We start from the raw sequence: 21651 nt of genomic DNA on the forward strand, positions 1-21651 counted from the left end.
TTTCCTCTCCAGTTGACTGTCCAGCGAAAGCAGCCGCTTGAGTGAGTTCAGGCCAGTCCAGCGAGGAACTCTCTAGCCAACCAACAGATTTGTGAGAAATAATAAATTGTTATTGGTTTAAGCTGGTTTGGGCTGGTTTGTTATGTAGCAAAAGATGCCTTAAATACACCCCGTCCAGCTGTTTCAACTTAGCATGAATATCATCAGGAAAGGCAGCCAGAATTCAAGGCGAAATTGAAGGAATGGAACAGCACTGACCTCTCCCAGCCATTCGGGTTTGAGCCTGCGTCTCAGGCTTCTATGGCTTGCTCTCGCCCCACAAACTAAAAAGCCCTAGAGGCCCACATGGTGGCTTCTGAAGCCAAGGGGATGCAGACCCCATCTGGCCTGTTAGCCTTCGAAAGGCTCATCCAGTAGGTGACCTGCGACTCCAACTGTTCCCAACATCTGCCTGCATTTCTGGTAATAGCCATTGTGTGGCCCTGGAGTCTTTGGAAAACTTGGCACAATCATGAATGAGTTAAATGCTATCTGATCATATGCTAGAGGGCCTGTTTTCATTTTCAAAACTGTGTGTCAGTGGCTCTAATGCAATGTCCAGCAATGTCTTGAGCAAGTGACCTGCAGGGGACATAGGATGCTGTTTACTCAAGATAGCCCCATCACGCAAAAGCAGCTTGCCCAACCAGGTTTGTAAGCAAGTGTTACGAGACCACCATTGCAACAGGGATTGCTCTGGGTGATGGTCCCAGGATGGGGCTGGTCCCCTCAGGCTAAGTTTGGGGCCATCTCCTTCTTTCTGGTTCCCCGGGGACCCTGAGTCCCTGGCAAGGAGCAGAGAGAAGTCATAGTTGGAAAAGCTCTTGGAGATGTGGAGTGGTCCTTTCAAGGATGGGTGCCCCGGGGGAGGCAGTATCACACTTTCCTGGAAGGAGACACTCCTTGTATCAGAGGAGGCTGGAGAGGCGCTGGGGACCTGAAGGGGGACGAGATGAGGTCTGATTTACAGACCTGTTTCTGAGCAAGAACACAGTGGCTTGCGCTTCTGAAAGGGTTGGTTTAGGGAATAGGTCTGTGGGGTTGGCATGGGTCAATATTTCAATATTTCTCCTACATTATATCCAAATACCCTGTCTCCTCCCAGGGCTGGTTCTTCTGAGGGTTTACCTGAAGGTCAAACTATTGAATGCTTCAGCTTTTCTACCCCTTCCCTCTTGGCCAGATTCTGAGTTACAAACCAACCCCCCACCCCAACCCCTTTCTGAAAAGCTTTTTGTGATGTAAATGCACTTCCACATGTTCTTTCAATTAATTTCACAGCAACTCCAAGAAATAGGTATCACCAGACCCATTTTATAGTTGGGGAAATTAAAGCTCAGAGAAAGTAAATGCATGGCACAAGATTCTAAGTCAGTGCTTTATAAATATGAAGACAAGAAGCTGTGGGGAAGGAGTTAATATGAAAAAATAAATACATATTTAAAACACATAAAGTGAGCCACAAATATGAGCCATGTACATAATTTAAAATTTTCTGGCATCCACATTAATAAATGAAAAAGAAAAGGTAAAATAAATTTTAATAATATATTTTTAACCAAGTATGTCCAAAATGTAATCATTTCAACATGCAAGCAATATAAAAAATTACTGAGATACTTTATATTCTTTTTTTCCTATTAAGTCTTTGAAATCTGAGGTGTATTTTATACTATAGCACATCCCAGTTTGAACTGGCTATATTTCAAGTGCTCAATAGCCACGTGTAGCCATTGGCTACTGTACTGGAGGGTACAGACAGGCTTTCCAACTCCCTGTGCTCCTTCTCCACAGCTTCTCTGCCCTCCTGTATTATAGTATCTTATTTTCCTCATTTCTAAAAGGAGGTGCTTGGGTCAAGGTATTTCCAAGATCTCTTCCAGCCATGAGGTTTTCTGATTCCAGAAGGAAGCCGGAATTCTGCCCAGGCTTCCCAGTGACACAGAGGGTCCAGGAAACATGGAGAAAGAGCCCTGGAAATCTTCACACAGCACGTTTGTATTTCTTCTCCCATGGCCTGCAGGGATAAACAGCGACAGATCCACAGATGCAGGGACACATGAACACACAGACATGGAAATAGGGACACACAGACACAGAAACATGGACTCGAGGACCCGGGACTCCGACTCCAGATGCTGATCACAATGCACAGGAACCAAGACAGACAGACACAGACTCACAGCACCTGAGAGGGCTGCTGGGGGAGAGGGGGAGGAAGGTGCTTTTGAGTGTGTTCCTTGTGCTGTGGCATATGTGACCCAGGCATCATTGGGGGCCATCCTGCCCCTTAAGATCTAGATGAAATTGCACAGACACCTGCAACCCCAACCCATCTCCTCCATTTCTTTCTATATTTATCTATATGCATGTGTGTGTCACCCATGTATATGTGGATACTGTGTCATTCCATAAAAAAATATTCCTTGCCATGTCCATGGTTAAGCAAAGTTTGACAGTCACAGTTTGAGAGGTCGCCTCATGGCCCCAACCCAGCCTCTTCCGTTGTAGCCTCCTCAGTGACTTTGGATTCTACCACCATTTCCCCAATGTTCAAATGCTGTTTTCTTTGCTCAGAGCTAATCATACAATCCTTACTTTCTTGGTCTTCCAGGTCACAGGTCCTCCATTTCTTTTGCCTTTGGAGAAGTACAAAGCTCTCCCAAGATTTTTACTACTCCCAGGTGGGGCTTCTGTCCTGAATGACCTTGTCCCATTTGTCCTTTCTTTGGTCTTTGCATGCCCCCAGTTTCCAAGCATTGGACCTCTTGGAGAGGTCCCTGAAGATTTTCTTGGGGTTTCAGGGAGGAGCCCCATCTCCCTCCTCTTCCCGTCGTGGCTCCTCACCTGCACTGTTGCACTGGGTGCTCCCGGTTCCTCTCCCTTTCCTATGCAGAGCCTGTCCCTGCCTCCTGGTAGACCTTCCCGTCCCTCCCAGTCTTTCCTGGTCTCTCAAGTCCTTATCTTATCAAAATAATTATAATTCCCTCCTACCCCTGCACTCCTCTTCAGAGGAGTCCTGAAAACAGCTCTTAAATTATAAAAGCTTTTCTGTCTTAAATCAGTGCATTAAGATGATAAGTAGGCAAGAATTTTTCACCTGGAGTCTCCAGCTCACCAACGATTTGCCTAGTTCAGCTTTCAGGAGAGTGAAGGCAGATGTCTCCTGAGGAGGTCTGAGTACCTGTCCCTTGTCACCACTCCTGTAAGCCTGTATGTTCCAGGCACTCTTCTTATGATCTCACTGAATTGTCAAAGTCATTTTGTGCAGCAGGTACTATTATCATCCTAGTTCTAAGAAGATGACTGAGACTCAGGGAGGTTAGCAACTTGCCCGCAACGGCACTAGAATTTGGCCTGGTTCTGGTCTCCCTGTCCCTCATCAAGCCTTCCTGGCCTGGGTCTACTGGCAGGACCAGTTCTCCATTAGCAGGGCAGAGCTGAAGGTGGGATGGGCCCTTCTCTGGGTAACACAGTTTTGCTGTGGACATTCAGAGATTCAGGATCTGGATCTGAGGGCTGCAATGTCCAGTGGTGAGACACTGTGCTGCTGGGTGGTCAGGTGGGCCCACGTGAGCCTCTTGCCATCATACCCCAAGGGCAGCAATGCCTCCTGCTCTCTTTAGGGTGGGCTGTTATTTAATCTCAGAAAAAAGGTGCTGTGCCTGCATGTCTGGACTCTATCCTGTTCCTCTGCTCCCCATCTAGGTGAGCCTGGCTCAGCCACTTCAAAGCCATTTGTAACTCAGATGAACTCAACCCTGCATGGAGGGATGTTCCCTGAGTGTCTCTCTTGGCCCCTGGAGGCATTGCCCAACACCATGTTTGTCAAATGATCAACATGGTCCAGTATTTTGAAAGAACTTCTTAAAGAGAAGGCAAAGGTTTTCTTTTGTTTTTGTTTTGTTTTTCACCACAGAACAGAATTTCTCTGCATCATGGGAGGGTGTATGATCTCAGGTAGATAAAGAAATCTGTCCTAACTCAGAAAAGAGAAACGTGACTAGACTTTCACTGACCTTTGGGAGAAGTTGCTTCTCTTCTCAAACTAACTTCTTGCTAGTGGAGTTAGTTTATGAAGCCCAGGAGGTGAGAGGGTAGGGGAAGAGAATACTGGATCATGGAATGAGGGGAGCTGTATCAGGGTAGTGGATGATAGAACTAGTGTTTCAAGTCCCAGTGGAAAGAAAGGTTAGGGTTAGGGGTAAGTCCATGTGGTGGATGGTGGGGTTAGGGTGGGTTTTTTGGGATGGGTGTGGGGACTGGGAAAGTGATTATATAGGTCAAGGATATTAAATGATGATGCTAGAGTAGAGTTTGGGATGTGTATGTGCTTTGGTTGGGGTGTAGGATTCAAATAGTGTATTGAGAGCGCCTTCAGCAGCAAGTTAAAGGAAAACACAACCATTAAGTAGCTTAAATAATTAGGGGAGTAGTTTTCTCACAAAACAAGAAGTCTAGAGGTAGGCAGGCAAGGACTCGTGCAGAAACTCAACAATGTCATCAGGACCCAGGCTTTTTTAATCTTTTTGTTCTACCACCTTGGTGTGTTGTCTCATCCTTCTGGTTGCAAAATGGCTGCTGTACCGCCAGGCATCATGTTCATATTCTAGGCAGGAGGAAGGAGCAAGATAACTCACCAGCTGGGTCTGTTTGGCTTTTTATTGGGAAACTCATAAACTTTCCCAGATGTTCTGCCTCCGCCTCCACCCCTCAGCAGACTTCTGCATGTATTTCCTTAGTCAGAACTGTGCCACATGGTGACCCTGAGCTTCAAGGGAGATGAGGAAGTTGAGTATTTAGTCTTCCAGCCTTTCTACTAGAGAAGGACAGGGGAGAAGGAGGTTGAGAGTGGGTATGGATGGACCAAACTCCCGTGACCCCAAATGGGAGATTAAAATGTATAAGTGGATCTACAGGGCAGGAGGAACTGAAGGTTGGTAGGAAGGCGGATAAGGAGTTGGACTAGCAGAAGGAATGTGGGTCTGTTTATCCAGACATCATAGAGTTGAGCCCTGCTAGTTGTGAAGTTCTGGGCAAGTTGCATACATTTTCTGGGCTTCGGTTTCCTTCTGTGTGAGTCTTCCTTGTGGGACAGATGCACTGGGGTATTTAAACACTCTGCAGGAGAGCTGATACTTGGGAGGGGCCAAGCAAAGGGTATTTTTGTTATTATTTGAGTGAGCATGTGTGGGGAATAGAAGGTACAGAAAGGATGGGGGACATTCAAAGTTCCCCTCCCCACCCCCTGCTTTGATCAAAGGCCAGATCTCATACAAGCTTCAGAGTCCTGGGCCCCTTTGTCTTTGTATTGAAGGCAGGGTTTCCTGAGAGTGCATGCAGAGTCAGCTGTTTGGCTTCCTCAGGGCAGCCCTGAGTGCCCGGGCATGGGGGAGGTGGCTGGAAGTGTGGGACTCATTGTGGGACTGAGGAACCAAACTCATCCTTCCTTGAGATGGAGTGGGTGCCAGGCAGGATGTCCCACACTTTCATCATCCCTAGAAGGTAATACTGTTGTCACCCCCATTCTACAAATTAGGAAGCTGAGGCACAGAGGGGAAGTGGGTTGCCCAGGATGCCTCATTCAGCATGTGTGTGGTACCCAGGAGGGCAGGAGAGAGCTCGGGATGCCAGGGAATGAGCCGGGGCTGGGGCCCCTGGTGGGGGCCGGATGTGGGAGAGTGCATATGAGGGGTTGCTTCTCGGCTTCACAGCAGCGAAGGACCGAGGAGATAGAAGTGAGCTTCCTTCCCATTCACCAAAGGATGCTGTGATGATTAAATGTGTGTGACTCACTTCTACCTGACCCACTGGCTTTTCCATCCAGAGAGTTCTGGAGCCCTGGGCAGCCTGGGAACCTTGCTCAGAGTCTGTCTTCCTAGGCCTCCCCAGGGCTGGTCGCTTTGGGGCTGTTGTCCCTGAGCCTTCGCATGTGCCATTTCATCCTTTGGGGTGGCCTCCTCTCATTTCCACTGACTCAAGCCTTCAAGATGTGGCACAACTCTCACCTCCAGAAGCCTTCTCTGCTTGCCACCACCCCACCACACACACCTACCACCCGTCAGCATTTAGAGGGCACTTGGGTCCTGCAGGTGGGCCCTGCTTTACAAAATAGGAAAGTGCAGAGATGCTCAGATCAGATGAATAAAGGGGGCCATTTTTCCCTTTACCAAAAGATCCGGTACCAACCATGCACTAGAAAATGTCTTGATGTACAAAAATCAGAATTATGCCTGCACCACTGTTGCAGGCATTTGTGTTCCCATTCAATCATTTACATATATATTTTTTAACAAGTTGAGTTTGCTCCCCCTGTCTCCTTTTGAAGGGGAAAGAAAACAAAATAAAAATAACATGAAAGATTTCTTTTTTTGGAAAAAAAGAGAAAAAAATATTTCCACCCACAAACTCTCTTATTTTTAAACATTCCAGCCTCTGTTCACAAGCATGTGTACTTAAATAGCTGCAATCGTGGAACTTTTACTTGGAGGCTGAACTGGGAGGTTCCTTAAAGGAAGCAGAGACCAGGATCTTTCACTCAGTAGTAATTAACATGCTGGGCAACAGCAGACACTGAATATTGTTATTGTTAATATTACTATTAGCTTAACCAGCACCTTCATTCATTCAGCAAGTGGTTAGGCAGGCACCACCACCACCGCCCTCCATCTCATCCCATGTCATCCTCACAGCAACCTTGCAAAGTGTTGATTATTCCCAGAAGAGGAAGCAAATTAAGTGACCTTCTCATATTTAAAAGCATTAGCTAGCAGCAGAACTGAGATTTGAACTCAGCACTTCTGAGGATAAAGCCCATGTTCTTTCTATTATGCCAGGGCTCCTTAACCTTGGTGCTATTCACATTTTGGAATGAACAATTCTTTGTAGTGGGGGGCTGTTCTATGAATTGCAGGATGTTTAGCAGCATCCCTGGCCTCTATCCACTAAGCTGTCCATAGCCTCACTCTCTCCTGCCCCTCTGCCACTGCCTCCCCGAGTTGTGACAACCCAAATGTCTCCAGACATTGCCAAATGTTCCCCAAGGGGCAAAACACCTCCTGGTTGATAACCACTGCACTCTGCCAAAGAACAGCAGGCTCCACTGCCTGTTTCCTTGGATCCCTATCCAATGCCTGGGTTTCTTTGGTATCCCTAGCCAGTACCTGGGGCTGCACATGCAGCAGGGCTAGTAGATAGGGTGACTTACCATGACCCCTTGCTCTCCAGCATCCTTCCAGTAGGCCATAGCCTATAGGTCATAGGTTTGTAGGTGGCCCAAAGGTCAGACCAGGCTGCGTAAGAGGAGCTAAAATGAGAATTCACGGCCAGTGCCCGCCATGCTCCCTGCCTGGTTCAGCCTGGAGGTGGCTGCAGCATCTTGTGGCACCTTCGAGAGCTTGGGACTTGCCTGCTCCTCACAGTCCCCAGATATGTTTGATGGGTTCACACCTATGGGTAAGGCCTTGCTGCTGCTGGCACACATAGCAGCTCTGTGCACATTAGGAAACGGTACCACCCTGGGGTGAGTAGAATCCAGGCTGGATTCCTGCCTCCATTCACCCTTCCCTCCCCCACCAGCCAGATGTTCTTGCTGAATCCATAACTTACACAACAATTCACAGCAGCCCTGACTTAAAAGAGCCAGTTTTGCTGACTTTCCTTCTCTCCCTCCGCCCCATGGCCAGGAAGGGCCTAGATAATTGAAGACCACAGATGAAGTCCAAATCTACTTTTAGAGCTAAGACTCTTACCTCACCCAACTTTGCCCTTGGTTTGCTCATTTATTCTTTCGACAAACATATTTAAGCAACTACTTTGTGCAGGTACATCTTAGGAATTTGGGTTTGGGGCATCAGAATTGAGGTAGTATGTAATGGTGAAGTGGTTCTCAAAGCCTGGTTCAGGGACACTTTCAGGGGTTCTTTGAGGTCCTAGGATTTTCTTCACATACTTCCTAAACAGCATGTTGCAATACATTGCATGTAGAAGCAAATATGAAAATCCAGCTCTCTTCTGTTAAGCCCAATGCAAAAGAGGTTTGCAAAATATAAAACAATTCCACTCTTCTCACTGTTTTGTTTTTGTTTTGGAAAACAGAGTTATTTTTCATTTTTCATGAAAATCTATTATATAAGTTAACATGTAATGGATTCATTATTGTTATTTTAAGTGAATTAATAAAGATTTAAACAATTCTTAACTTTAATTTTTAACACAGTAAATGTCAGTAGCCATAACCCACATAAACAAAAGCTCTGACGGACGCAATGATTTTTAAGTGTGTAAAGAGGTCCTAAGACCAAAAGTTTTTGAATTGCTAATGTGGTAGGAAGAGTGCTGTATTGGAGGCCAGCTAGCCTGTGCTCTGGTACCGGCTCTGCTCTCCTTAGCTGGCTGTGAACCTTGGGCAAGTTCCTTAACTTTTCTGAGCCTCAGTTTTCTCATCTGTAAAATGGGAGCCTAATGGCCACCTCAGAAGGTGATGGTGAGACTCTCACTCCCTTGTTGGAGCGCATATTACTGTCATGGTGTGTCTGATTCTGGCAAAAGTTGGGGGTGGCTTCAAGGGGTATGTGTTGAATGAGCACTGCCATGGTGGGTGGGGCCCTGAACATGCTACCAGCCGCCCCCGCAAGGTAAATATGTGAGGATTGGGAAAGTTGGTCAAAGGAAAGGAATTTAGTTTGTGAAATAGCTTCAAAGGGGCATTGAGGCAATGTGTTTTGCCCTTGATTATTTTGATTGTAATATCTTTAGAAATGTTGTAAAACCCTGCTTGCTTACTGTCTCTCTCTCTCTTTATAATGGACAAAGGCTCTCTCAGGGTGCAGATGAGCCGTCCCTGGCTGGGGTCCTTCGGGGGAGACGGCAGCCACGTCTGTTGTGCATGCAGCCCTGGGAGGGCATTTGGAGAAGTCCAAAGGCCCAGGGGAGGCTCTGATCACCAAGGACGGCCCAGGCATTAGTTCTGATCAGGGCAGCTGAGTTAGGGCCTTTGTCACCATGGGTAGGTCCCGGGGCAGCAAAATGACTCTTCATCAGCCTTCCACGGTGCCTGTGTTTCCTGCATATGAGATTTATTCTCTTCCATGGGACCTTCCCATGAGCTTACTGTGCTTGGACCATTCTCCCAAGCATCCCTCAGATCTCGGATCCAATGTGACTTCCTCCAGGAAGCCCTCCCTAACACCCCCAAATCCAGACCAGGCCCTGAATTACGTAACCCTCTTGAACATTGCCCAGTTGACTCAGACTTTGGTGTGGACCTGGAAAACGAATGATGGGTTGTTTCTCGTGAGGGTTCTGAAGCCTGGGAGGTGAAGCAAAGGCAGCTTTCTGCATTCCAGAGGAATGGAATGTGCCAGTCTGAATGGGGATGCGTACCTAAGAGCCCTGGGTTACCCCTTGTGCCTCCAAGGGAAGACATGGCTTATTTTTGGTGCCAGAGAATATGGAAGAGTGCTGGGGGTCTGAATAGAGTTGGGGAAGTCACTATTATTGAAACGGATCTCTTGTTTACATCAAAGTGTAGCCATTCTAGAGTGGGAACATGCTGGTTTGGCACCAGGCAGATGAGGTTCAAACCCTTGTTCTGCCGACTTCCAGCTGTGTGACCTTGGGCAACTTGCTTCACCTCTCTGAGCCTCATTTACATCATCTATAAAACAAGCATAATGAGACCTATTTGGCAGCTTTGCAATTCAGTTAATAACAATGCATATAAAAAGCCTGGCACTTACCTGGTGCTCAATAAGTGATTAAGTGGAAGCTGTTATTGGTACCTAATATACTGGGGGGCATTGTCTACCCTGTCCCGGGGTGGGGGTGTGGGTTGAAGGGAAGGGCTTCAGTGACATGGGGCTTTTACCCATCCTGACAGCTCTGCAGCCCTGCCTGCCCAGGTTCAAGGACATCTCGGCTCAGGTGGTCAGAGGCAGCCAGTTGGGAGTGGTTTGGATTTTTCACAACGACAGGTTCCTGAAAGTCACCCTAAGCTCTGGGCTGGGGATAGCTGGGTATAGGCCAAGGGGGGAAACATAGAAAGAGGAAGGAACTTTCTGTTAGAAAGCAAAGGGCTGGGAGGTGGGGCTGAGGGGAACAGTGCCATCCTGGGTCCCAGAAGTGGAGGGGCCATGGAGGGGCCTCAGCAGAACTTCCCCCATCCCCCACCCCATATTCCTATAGGCAGAGGGACTAGCAGGGCCCCCACAGCTGTTTCTGGCTGGGTCTGCCAAGAGTAGTCTGCCAGGCCTCTCTGTTCTTCCTTGCCTGCCCTTCCAGCTTCGGGCATAGCCTCCGTCCACTGGGGCTGGGGTTGCAGCCTCTCCCAGCAGCAACCCCTGGTATTCAGACCCCAGACTGGCTGCTTTCAAGCCTGCTTAGAAAAAAACAGGAAGGAAGGAAGCCAAGGGCTTCCCTCTTAGGCCATTGCCCAGGGAGGCCAAACCATGTGCAGTGGCTCCTTCTAGTTCCTTCTAGCTCCTGCCATGCAAGACCTGCTCCCAAGTCCCAAGAAGCCCTCTGTTCTCCTGAGCTGCCCATGGCTCCCTTTCTCCAGTGTTATATTAAAATGGTTCAGTAGCTGTTTTGTCATGGTGCTGCCTAATATCAGTGGACACCACCAGCCTTAACCCAAATAGTCTAGGTGTAAGTTTCTTTTTTTCCTCCATTAGGATTTGGATTCTGTCCAGTCACCCTTAGCTTTGGGATCTTGAGCAGGTTTTGTTACCAACCTGAGCCTCCATTTCTGTATCTATTAAATGAAGATACAAAGGCTAACATCTCCTTCTCAGGGTTGATGTGATGATTCAGCAAGATGGGAGGCTCCTCTTGTTGTCTGGCCCATCACAGGTTCCTGGTTTGGGTGACCGTGTGTCCTGGTTTGCCTGGGACAGTCTGCTTTATGCCTGTTGTCCTGGTGTAATGATCAGAAATGGTCCTTTTGATTTTCAGAAGTGTCCTAGTTTGGACAATAAGCTCTGCAGTCCCCATCTGCTGCCTCTGCTTTTTTCTCTAGTTCCTCTCCCCCTGGCCAACAGTGCCCTTGTGTAGAGGATTGGCTGTGTATTCTTGTCACAGCTCAGCCACCCAGCACAATGAGACCTTGGACAGGTCACCTCCCTGGGCTACCACATGTGGAATATTTCATCCACGTCTCCTGAAGAGCATGGCTCAAGTCTTGTTCTCTTCTGTGTCCCCAGGCCTGGCCCACAGGAGGTATTGAGCTGGGCGGCTGACTCACTCATGCAGTATTTGTGACTGAAGAAGCCACTGCCACCCCCACTTGACACTCCCGGGGAGTGGGCACGATGGTCTCTCAAGCTGCTGCCAACTCTAGCCCAGCTTCTGGCCTCAGGGGCCACACATTGTAATGGATTTTGGGGTCACCAAGACCTGTTTGCATTCTGGCCCTGCCACCCAGTAACTGTGTGACCTCGAGCAAGTCACTGAACTTCTCTGGGCCACCATTTCCTCAAGGAAACAGTGGGGAAATCTTCCAGCATGGTTGGGTGATGTCAGTGAGAGGGTAAAGCCTTTGGGTGTTCTGGGGACAGGGCAGGCACTTCCCTAACATCTGCTCTCCTGCCAGGCTTTGCTTGTGACAGTAGGGCAGCTCCCCTCCCCTCCCCACTTCCTCCTGACATCTCCCCCATGGGCAGGGATGGCAGGTCCAGGTCTCCTCAGGAGGACACTGGGAACTTCATCACCCATAACCATGCCAATTTCTGATCCAGAGTTGCGTGACATTTGGCCTAACAAAGGTGCAAAAAGCTGTTACTCTGAGGAGAAGATTCAACCAGCCAGTTTCACTGACATGAAGTTGGGGTCGTCCTGTCCGTCTCACTCCTTACTCCTTATGGGAGGAAAGAGGAAGCTCCCAGGCTCACATTAACCGAGCAGCTCCCAGGGGTGGACATAATTTAATTTCATCTTCACCACGACTCTGAGAAAAGGGCGCTGCTATTCTCACTGGAGCATGAAGCTTGGAGAGGTTGGCTTGCCCAAGACCCTCTAACTTACCTGCCGCAGAGGGGAGATTTGATCCCTGGTGTATCTGTCACCCAAGGCTGAATACCTTCCCTGACCCCTCCCCAGCTGGGGTCCCAGGCATTCATTTCCATCCCTCTCTGTGCCACAAAGGCATTTGTGTCTTGTAACTGCCTCAGTTTCTTCCTCTCAGAAACCTGAACCCTGCCTCCCACCTACTTCCCAGGGATGCTTTGAAGATAAATAAGAATGTATCTTCCCAAAGCTCACAGGCTCTCTGGGCCTCACCAGGGCAGCATGTTATTAGCTAAAGCACGATGACAGCAGCAGCAGCAGCTGTAATGAATGTTCTCCAAACATCCTGTCGCCGAGGACGGTGGCAGGGGTCATTAGCCCCATTTTAGAGATAGGAAAGCTGAAGCCCAAGATCATTTGTGACCACAGTGCCATGATGAGTCAGTGGAGGCCCAGTGCAGCCTCGCTCTCCCTTTGTTCTCCTCCCTTCCGCCCCAGAAAAGGATGGTGAAAAAGAATTACCACCCCTGGGAAGCTCTGGGCATTCCTTGGAGAGGGAATGGGCATAGCCAGACTTGGTGGCTCCAACCTGACAGAGCCTGCCCTAGAGTGAGGGTGGAGACAGATCAGAATGGTGGTGGTGGTGGTGGTGGGGTGGTATCCAGGGACCCCTTCCTCGTTGCACACCGACCTCAGGCGGCAATGCTGGGATATCACCCCCCAGGCGCCTTCAGCTGTTACTTTGAAGCTAAGACCAAGGCCAAGGTGATGGTGGTGAGCAGGGAGGGGAGCAGAGGGAAGGGGATGGGTTCTTCAAGCTTGAAAGGGAAGGCACTGATATGGAAGAGGGAGGAGGGGTGGGGGGTGAAGAACTCACATGCGCTCAGCACCTTTCATGTGCCAGGTAATGTACATGCAGTTTGCCATTTCATTCCCATTTTACAGATGAGGAAACCAAGGCCCAACTCATATCAGAGTTACAGAGCAGCTAAGATGCAAAGTTGGGATTCCAGCCCAGGTTCACTTGGCTCAAAGGCTGTTGCTGTTGAAGTCGCCTACCTGCCTCTTCGGACGCTCTTTGGGAGAGGTGTCGTCTTTGTGGGCATGTGACCTGGGCTCTGCACTCTGAAGGAACCTGCACCTGGTTTAATACTCAGCTATCATCTTGAAATTCTTACTAGTTTTTTATTTTTAAATTTTTATTGTGGTAATATATATACAACAGAACTTTCCCCGTTTAACCACTTTCAAGTATACAGCCCAGTGGTGTTAATTCCTTTCACAACGTTGTGCTTTTATCTTAATAGTTTTTGAACAAGAGGCCCGCCATTTCATTTCCATGGAGCCCTGCAGATGACGTGGCCAGTGTTGGGTCTCCACACAAGAGGCCACAGGACCAGGTGCCTTTCACTTTGGAGGTTTTTGTCAAGTTTGTCACCCTTGGTCTCATCTCATCTATAAAATAAGGAGAGGGGGTGAAAGGAACAGGCCTCACCAGCTCTCACATTTGCAGGGCCTGCGGATGAGGGCTGGTGAAGACCGGCGGTAGAAAGAAGCACCCTTATGAAGAATGGGCCTGGGACTCCCCCAGGGCAGGCCTGGGACCTCACGGAGCTTCGGAATCACTCGGAGGTTCTGGAGACAAAGAAAGGGGACACAGGAACCCTCTGGGCTGTCGTGGGTCGTGGGCCCCTCACTACAGCTATTAGTCACAGGAAGTGGCTGAGGAGTTGTTGACATATATAATCGTGGCTCTTTGATGGTCATAACTGGCTAGGAGGTACAACTGGCTTTTTCTTTTTAAACAAACACACTTGGACTAGTTTCAGTGTCTTCACCAGGGAGACTGTGCACTTACTCCGGATGCTGCTGGAGGACCCTCGCTGGTGTTAGCTGCACCTGTGGTGGTGGATGGTTCCGTGTGCCTGCAGACTCCTGCTCATGGCCTCGCACCTCAGGTGCTCGTGACTCTCTGATTTTCTGCTTCAGGCCCAGTTGCTGGAGCTCACTTAGCCTGGTGTGAGGGTAGCATGGAAGTCAGAGGTTCTGGAAGAATCTAGTTCCCATGCCTACAAGAGTGAATTTGAAAGCACATCCTTATGTTGACTTTTCTTCTTCCCTCAACTTACTCTCCCCAACCTCTCATGTCTTATGTCACGGGGTCATGTCCTAAATAATTTGCTTGGACCCTAGTCCTGGTCTCAGGCTCTGCTTTTGGGGGAACCCAAATGAAATTGGTGGTATTGCCCCTCCTCTGGACTGAGTTTCAGAAGCTGAGGCTCGATCTTTTGTCTCTCCAAACATTGCTAACTTTCTGTCTTCTAGGAGGGGTGCAATTTCTGGCAACAACCAAAGGTGATCCTGAGCAAAGCCTGGGATTGAGGTAGGTGATAAATCACCCTCAGATTGGGGCAGCAGTTGGGGTGGGGATCAGAGGAGAGGACTGGCCTATGCCATGTTGGCTTCAAGTCTGATCTTGATCATATCCTTAGCTGTACAATCTTCAGCAAGTGACTTGACTTTTCTGAGCCTCAGGCTTCATCTGTAAAGTGAAGGGGCAATAAGAACCAGCTGTCAAGTTTGCTGTGAGGATCAAGCATATCTGTGAAATCATTTGGTGAATGACAAACGGCTATACAGTTGGGAGTTACAATGGATTGAAAACAAGATGGTGGCTGCAAAGTAGTGGGTCAGCAAACAGAAAGTTTCCCTAGGAGTTTGAGCACATTTGATGAGGGGTGGCATCAACAGAAGGGCCACTATAAGAGGTTTCAGGGCCTGCAAGTGTTTTCTGGCTGTGGTCTCCCTGTTATTCTTGCTACACGTCCTCCACGGCCATGCCTTAGAGATATTGTTTGTAGAGAGGAATGATCTGGGTTCTGGGCTCCTTTTGTGGGCATTCATGAGCTGGTCCTTGAAGGGAAACATGTGACACTGGGGACTCGGGGAACAGTTGGTGCACTGGCCTGGGGGGGAATGGCCTAGGAGTTGTGGTGTCATCCATCCACTCAACAAGTATCTGTTGAGCAACTGCTATGAGCTAGGCCCTGTGCTAGTGCTGGGAAGCCAGCAGAAGACAAAGCTGCAGCCCCTTCTGGAATTCACGTGCTGATGGGGAAACAGGCAATAAACAGATTAGAAATAATATAAGGTCAGGTCGTGCTGTGAAGTTAAATAAAGTCCGGCAAGGGAATGGAGCGTGACAGAGGGCTACTGACTTAGAAGAGTGGGCAGGGAAGGTGGTTAGAGGAGTGGACATTAGAGCAGAGAAAGGAATGACAGGAGGATACGAGACATGAGACTACTTGGGGTCAAAGCAGGAATAATGGTCAGTGCAAAAGCCCTGAGGTGGGAGAGTGATTGGTGTGTTTGAGCAAGGGGGCTAGCATGGCTGGAGAGGGAGAGGGAGAGAAGGAGGGTGAGAACATAATGGGGAGGGGAGGGAAAGAGAGAGGGAAGATGATGGCAAGGATAGATCACATTCATATAAGGCTTTGTAGGCCAAGGTCAAGTTCAAATCTGATTTTTGCCACTAGCTGCTGTGACTTTGGGTATGTTCCTTCTGCTTTCTGGGTCTGGTCTCTTCATATGCAAAGTGAGGGGCTGGACTAAACAAGGTAGACTCTACGATGTCTGCTTTTTTCAAAACACCAATGCCCAGGCCCCACCCCATCAACTGAATCAAAATCTCTGGAGATGGGACCTATGCATCTGTGTTTATTAAAAGTCACCCCATATGACTCTGTGAGCAGCCAGCATTGAAAAGATGGGACCAGTTGGTCTTAAAGGCCAGCAGGAGAAGATCCCAATAGGAACATCTCCATCGCCTCTGCCCATCAGCAAGGCCTACTGCTTGCCTCACCATCGAATACCCAAACCCCATGGAAAGAGCACATCAACCCCTGGGACCAAAGGGCATAGGGGCAGTGGTCACCCTTGGCCCTGGGAGATTTTGTTTACGGTGCACATTTCACTTCTACAGGATCCGCACAGCTGCGATCTTGCCTCATCGCAGTTGCCAACAATGAGGGGCGGCCTACACTCTGTTTGCTAATTTCCTTGGTTCCTCTTTTGGGCATGTGCCTGTCCCTCCGTGTTCCCGTGGCCGTGTGGATGTGGACCGAGGCCCTGAGGGTGACTAAGAGGGGAAACCCCTGGCGGTGAGGCTCCCAGCGGCTCCTGGATTGCGTAAGGGCTATTTTTGAGGCGATTGCAGACAATCTGATGAATCATAGCAAACACACATGGCTCTGGTGGGGAACAGTCCTTCCTCATGCCACTGTGGAAGACGGAGCTTCTCCAAATGAATCAGCAACACCCAAGTCCGGGCTCCCTGGGAGGAGGATGAAGGTGCGAATTACACATTTCCAGAGTATTGGGGTGTGGCCTGCAGACCAGGGAGTGGGGCTGCAGGGACCCGGGTCATAGGGTCTCCCTCACCCAGTTGAGCCCCCCACTGCCCACTTCTGGCTGTCAGGAACCCACAGAGACATGGTCATGGAACAGAGTCACTTGCACTTCCCAGGGAACTGGGGGAAGAAAGTCTGAGAAGGTAGGGCCCAGTGTAGCTGCTTTGTGGTGACATGTGGGGTCTGAATTCTGAAGCCCAGAGGCCTCCCCTTGACTGGGTGGTCTGTGCAAGAAGTTCCTGCCCATGAGAAGGCCGAAACCCCCTTTATGAGGGAGAGGGGGAGGCATGTCCTGCTCCCTTGAGCTCAGAAGCGTGGTTGCTGAGGGGGTAGAGCTGCATGGTGGTTGGGAGCATTGGAATGGACAGTACTGGGTTTGAAGTCCACACCCAATGTGGCAACTTGGAGCAAGTCCCTGGACAAGGCTGAGCCTCCACTTTCTCCTGTGTGAAATCGGGACATTGCTAAGAATACATGATGATTGCCTGAGGCAATTAATTTGGGCAATTAATGGTAGATTCCCATTTCTTCACCAAGTAGCCAGCTGTATACCTCTGGGCAGGTCACTTAACTGATCTGTGCCCCAATTTCCCCATCTGTAAAACTCACCTTCCTCAGAGAGTTGATAAATCAGCCAATATACGTAAAACTTAAAGAAAGATGCCCGGTCCATGAGGGCTCAATAAGTGCTTGTTATTGTGTGAAGTGAATATCATAGAAAGCTATCATATCATGCATTTATCACAGCAAGAGTTCAGGAAAGAGTAGATGTCATTGTTGTTATCATTGTCATTTTTTTCTGGAGAGCTGGAGTTGATTTGGATAAAAGCTTTTAAACAATACTGGTGCTTGGGCCCCACCCCAGACCAAATGAATTGGAATGTCCTTGGATGCGCCTGGATATCTGTACGGATTAAAAGCCTCCATTTGATTCTAATGTGCATCCAGTGTTAAAAAGCCACTGTTCCAGTCCATCCCTCTGCTCTGCATTGAGTTTTTTTCCCCACTTCATTCCTTCTTGACCTACCTGCCCCACCCCACTCCACCCTCCCCATTCCATTCTGTTTTCTCTTTTATGTTTCACTCCATCCATTCTGTTTTATTGGGATCCATTCCATTTGGGTGCATTCTAATGAGTTTGATTGGTTGGATGATTGAGTCATTCAAAAAGTATCTATTGAAGGCTTACTGTATACCAGACACTGATCTAGGAGGGGCAGATACAGCAGGAAGTAGGAAAAGACAAAGTTTCTGTTCTCAAAGATTTTGTATGTTCATATGATGGAAACAGGAAATAAACAAATAAATAATATTTGCAGGTGGAGATTAGAAAAATACATCCAGGAAGGAGGTTTCAGTGCAATGGGTGGTTAGGCAGGCCTCTCTGAGGAGGTGACATTTGAGTACAGACCTGCATGAGTGAGGAAGCAGTCATTTGGGTATCTGGGGAAGAATGTTCCAGGAAGAGAAGAGAAATTATGAAGGCTTTGAGGAGTGTGCTGGGCCCATTCCCTTCTAGTCTATTCCATGACTTTCCACGCCACCTTTTATAACTCATCCTTTTATTCGCCCTCTATCCCATTCCAATCCTTTAAATGTCCTGCCACTTTATTATTTTCAGTCCTAACTAGTTTCCTTTGACTTGGCTTACAGAACTGGGCTGCTAGATTAATGTCAGGTAGCAGGTGGTTATACCATAAATGCAAATTCTGAGTCCTGCTGATGCAGGAGGCGCCGTCTTCTGGTCTGGCTCAGCTCAAATCTGGATAGATGTTTGTTCTAGTTTGCTAATGCTGCAGAATACAAAACACCAGAGATGGATTGGCTTTTATAAAAAGGGGGTTTATTTGGCTACACAGTTACAGTCTTAAGGCCATAAAGTGTCCAAGGTAACACATCAGTAATTGGGTACCTTCACTGGAGGATGGCCAATGGCATCTGGAAAACCTCTGTTAGCTGGGAAGGCACGTGGCTGGCGTCTGCTCCAAAGTTCTGGTTTCAAAATGGCTTTCTCCCAGGACGTTCCTCTCTAGCAAGCTTGCTCCTCTTCAAAATGTCACTCACAGCTGCACTGAGTTCCTTCTCTTTGAGTCAGCTCATTTATATGTCTCCACTGATCAAGGCCCACCCTGAATGGGTGGGGCCACGCCTCCATGGGAATATCTCATCAGAGTCCACCCACAGCTTGGTGGGGCACATTCCAAGCAAATCTAATCAGCACCAAAATGTCTGCCCCGCAAGACTACATCAAAGATAATGGCATTTGGGGGACACAATACTTTCAAACTGGCACAATGTTCTTCCTGGCAACCGTGTCTTTAAACCATGTGCACGTTTAGAGAGAAATTATAAATCACTTGTGAGAGATATATTTTCCCACGTGTATGCTGTTGATCTCGTGGATTGTTTGCTTGATTATAGACTTTAAAGACAGAGACTCAGTGGACAGTAGAAACCCATCATGATTCAATAGTATGGGCCTTCATCTCCTTTCTTACCTGCCACAGACCCTCAATGAGAGACCTTCTAGAGATGAGCATGGGGGATCCAATTGTCCAGTTAACATATTGGAGATCTTGCTCAGAGCAGGGCCTTTAGGGAATAGGACATAGGATAAGAAAAAGTTTGATTGGCAAAGAGAAGAGAGAACTGACAGGAAAAGATCTGATAAAGTAGGGCCACCAAGAGAAGTGTGCATATCCCAGGGTAGGGGCCATGGAACATGGAAGAGGGCTGAGCACGGAAGGTCAAGGCCACACACATGACTATTCTGCCAAAGGCCAGGCTGATGCCTTGTGTGGCAGTTTTAAGACAAGTCTGCAAATAAGCTGCCCCCCCCCCCCCCCCATTGAAAGGTGAGGTCTGTGTCCTCTCCCTTTAATTCTGAGCTGGTCTTAGTAACCCTCTTGTGACCAACAGAAGACAGCAGAGGTTTTGCTGCATGACTTCTGAGGCTGGGTCTTAAATAGCCCATGGAACTGCTGCCTGATTCTCTCGGGACAGTCATCCTGGGGGAAGCCAGCCTCCATGTAAGAAGTCTACTCTGAGACCATCAGGCTGGAGAGGCACATCCGAGCTCACAGCAAAGAGCCAGCCTCAACTGCCAGGCATCTTGGACATCCGGCCCAGTTGAGCTAGATGGTTGCAGCCCTGGTCACAACAATGGCAGCCTCATGGAAGACTCCAAGCTAGAACTGTCCAATCAAGCCCCTTCTGAATTCCTGACTCTTGAAATCATGGGCACAATAAAATGGTGGTTGTTTTATACCATGGCACAATAACTGCTGGGATAATTGCTTTCCAGCAGTAGTGAACAGAACACCTTGGACCAGCCAGTGCTTTGTGGCCCATGCTTAGGAGCCAAATATCCAGAAAAACAGCAACAGCTATTTAAAATGGGCTGCCCGTGGGCAGTTGGAAGGGAGAGAGGGGAAGAAACAGGAGCCTATGGAACCACAGATGTTAGACTTAGAAATGATTTCGGAGATCATCTTGTCCAATATTCTTCCTTTGAGAGATTGAAGGGCAGTGATTTGCCCAAGGTCACCAGACCTGCATGCAAGAGATCCAGGACTGGGACCCCAGTTCCCATACCTGGACTCCTATTTGTCCTTCTTCGTCTTTTCTGGGCCAAGACAGGGCTGTAGGGGTAAGAGCGTGGTTGGATGGTGAGTTTTGGTTTCCCTGGGATGGATTTGGAATTTCATTAAATTAAATGCCAACTTGAATCTCCCTTGAAGTGTCTCCTTATGAAATTCTTTGTGTAAAATATCCTCTTTCTGTTCATTCTTGCATGTCTGTATCCTCCCCAGGCCATCTTTTTGATGCATTCAATGATTTAATTCATCAATATTTATAAAGCACTTCCTTTAGGCTGAGAACTGTGCTGGGGCCTGGAGCTCCCTTGTTGAGCAAAATAAACATAAATCCTGTTCTCAGGAGCCTCCGTGACTGGCCCACTTGGAAGAAACATCTTTCATCTCTCATACTCCAGGCCTGTTGTCTTTACTCTGCAGAGGACACCATCCCTTTGTGTAATAGTTGGGGATTCGTGACTCCGCTCTGGAATCCATGCTCCTCCAGGGTAGGATTAGGGATGACTTGCAGATGTCTCTTCTAAAGCATGTGACCCAGCACCTGACCAGCTGCCCGGGCTGCTTCGGAAGGTAATGAGTTACCCATCATTGTCAGCCACTGACAGGGAAGAATGTGTGTGTTATGGGTTGGGGGCAGGGAGGACTAAGGTATCACATTAGTCAAGGGACCTCATTCTTCCCAGCTGACATTCTTAGTTCCTCATGTGATGTATCGTCAGCTGTGGTTTATGGGGTGCTCACTGTCCCTGGTGTGATGCTTCAAGCTTTATAGGCAGTTAATTCTTTTTCTTTGCAAAGCAACAAAGGCATTTATTTGGGGTAAAAATATGGAACGCTTCATGTATTTGCATATGATCCTTGCACAGGTGCTATGCTGATCTTTTCTGTGTTGTTCCGATTTTAGTTTACGTGCCTCTGAAGGAGCATTGCTGTTCTTTCTTTCTTCTTCTTTTTTTTTTAGAGAAGTTGTAGGTTTACAGAAAAATCATGCAATGAAATATAGAGTTCCCATACACCACCCTTTTATTAACACCTGCATTAGTGTGGTACATTTGTTACAATTCATGAAAGAATGTTTCTATACTTGTACTATTAACCATAGTCCATTGTTTACAATAGGGTTCACTATGTTATAAAATCCTGTTTTTTAAAAAATATTTATTCTAGAAACATGTAGATAACCTAAAATTTTCCCTTTTAACCACATTCACATATATAATACAGTGCTGTTAATTATGTTCACCACGTTGTGCTGTCATCACCACCATCCATTACCAAAACTTTAAAATCTACTGAAATAGAAACTGTGCAATTTGAATATTATACAGTTAATTCTTACATCTACCTTCTCCAGCAGGTGGTATAAAAACCTCCAGGGTACAGATGGGAAATCAGGCTGAGAGACATCAGTATTTTGCTTAAAGGCACTCAGCTTGGAAGTGGGAGAAAATGGGTTCAAACACAGGTTGACTTATGTGTCTATATTTTTCAAACAGAAGATTGTTAACCATTAGTGGGACATGAATTCAATTCAGTAGGTCATGACAGGCACAAAAAACAATAAAACAGAACAGAAGATACAACAGTGCATTGCTTATAGCAAG

General features: G+C 47.9%; 1 long non-coding RNA gene and 1 other non-coding gene across 2 annotated transcripts in view; one reads left to right on the forward strand and one right to left on the reverse strand.

Moving 5' to 3' along the window:
* Positions 1 to 12929: 12929 nt before the first annotated feature.
* The window catches only part of LOC119509670, a 137197-nt gene continuing 128475 nt past the window's right edge, over positions 12930 to 21651 (forward strand). Inside the window, exons 1-2 of the long non-coding RNA XR_005211742.1 lie at positions 12930 to 14000; positions 14368 to 14425. This is a non-coding gene — a long non-coding RNA (uncharacterized LOC119509670). The remainder of the gene's footprint in view (positions 14001 to 14367; positions 14426 to 21651) is intronic.
* Positions 20869 to 20972, reverse strand: LOC119509705. Its single transcript, XR_005211766.1, has one exon. It is a non-coding gene; the product is annotated as a U6 spliceosomal RNA (small nuclear RNA).

This window comes from Choloepus didactylus, chromosome 14 (assembly GCF_015220235.1).
Source record: "Choloepus didactylus isolate mChoDid1 chromosome 14, mChoDid1.pri, whole genome shotgun sequence".
Lineage (NCBI taxonomy): Eukaryota > Metazoa > Chordata > Mammalia > Pilosa > Megalonychidae > Choloepus > Choloepus didactylus.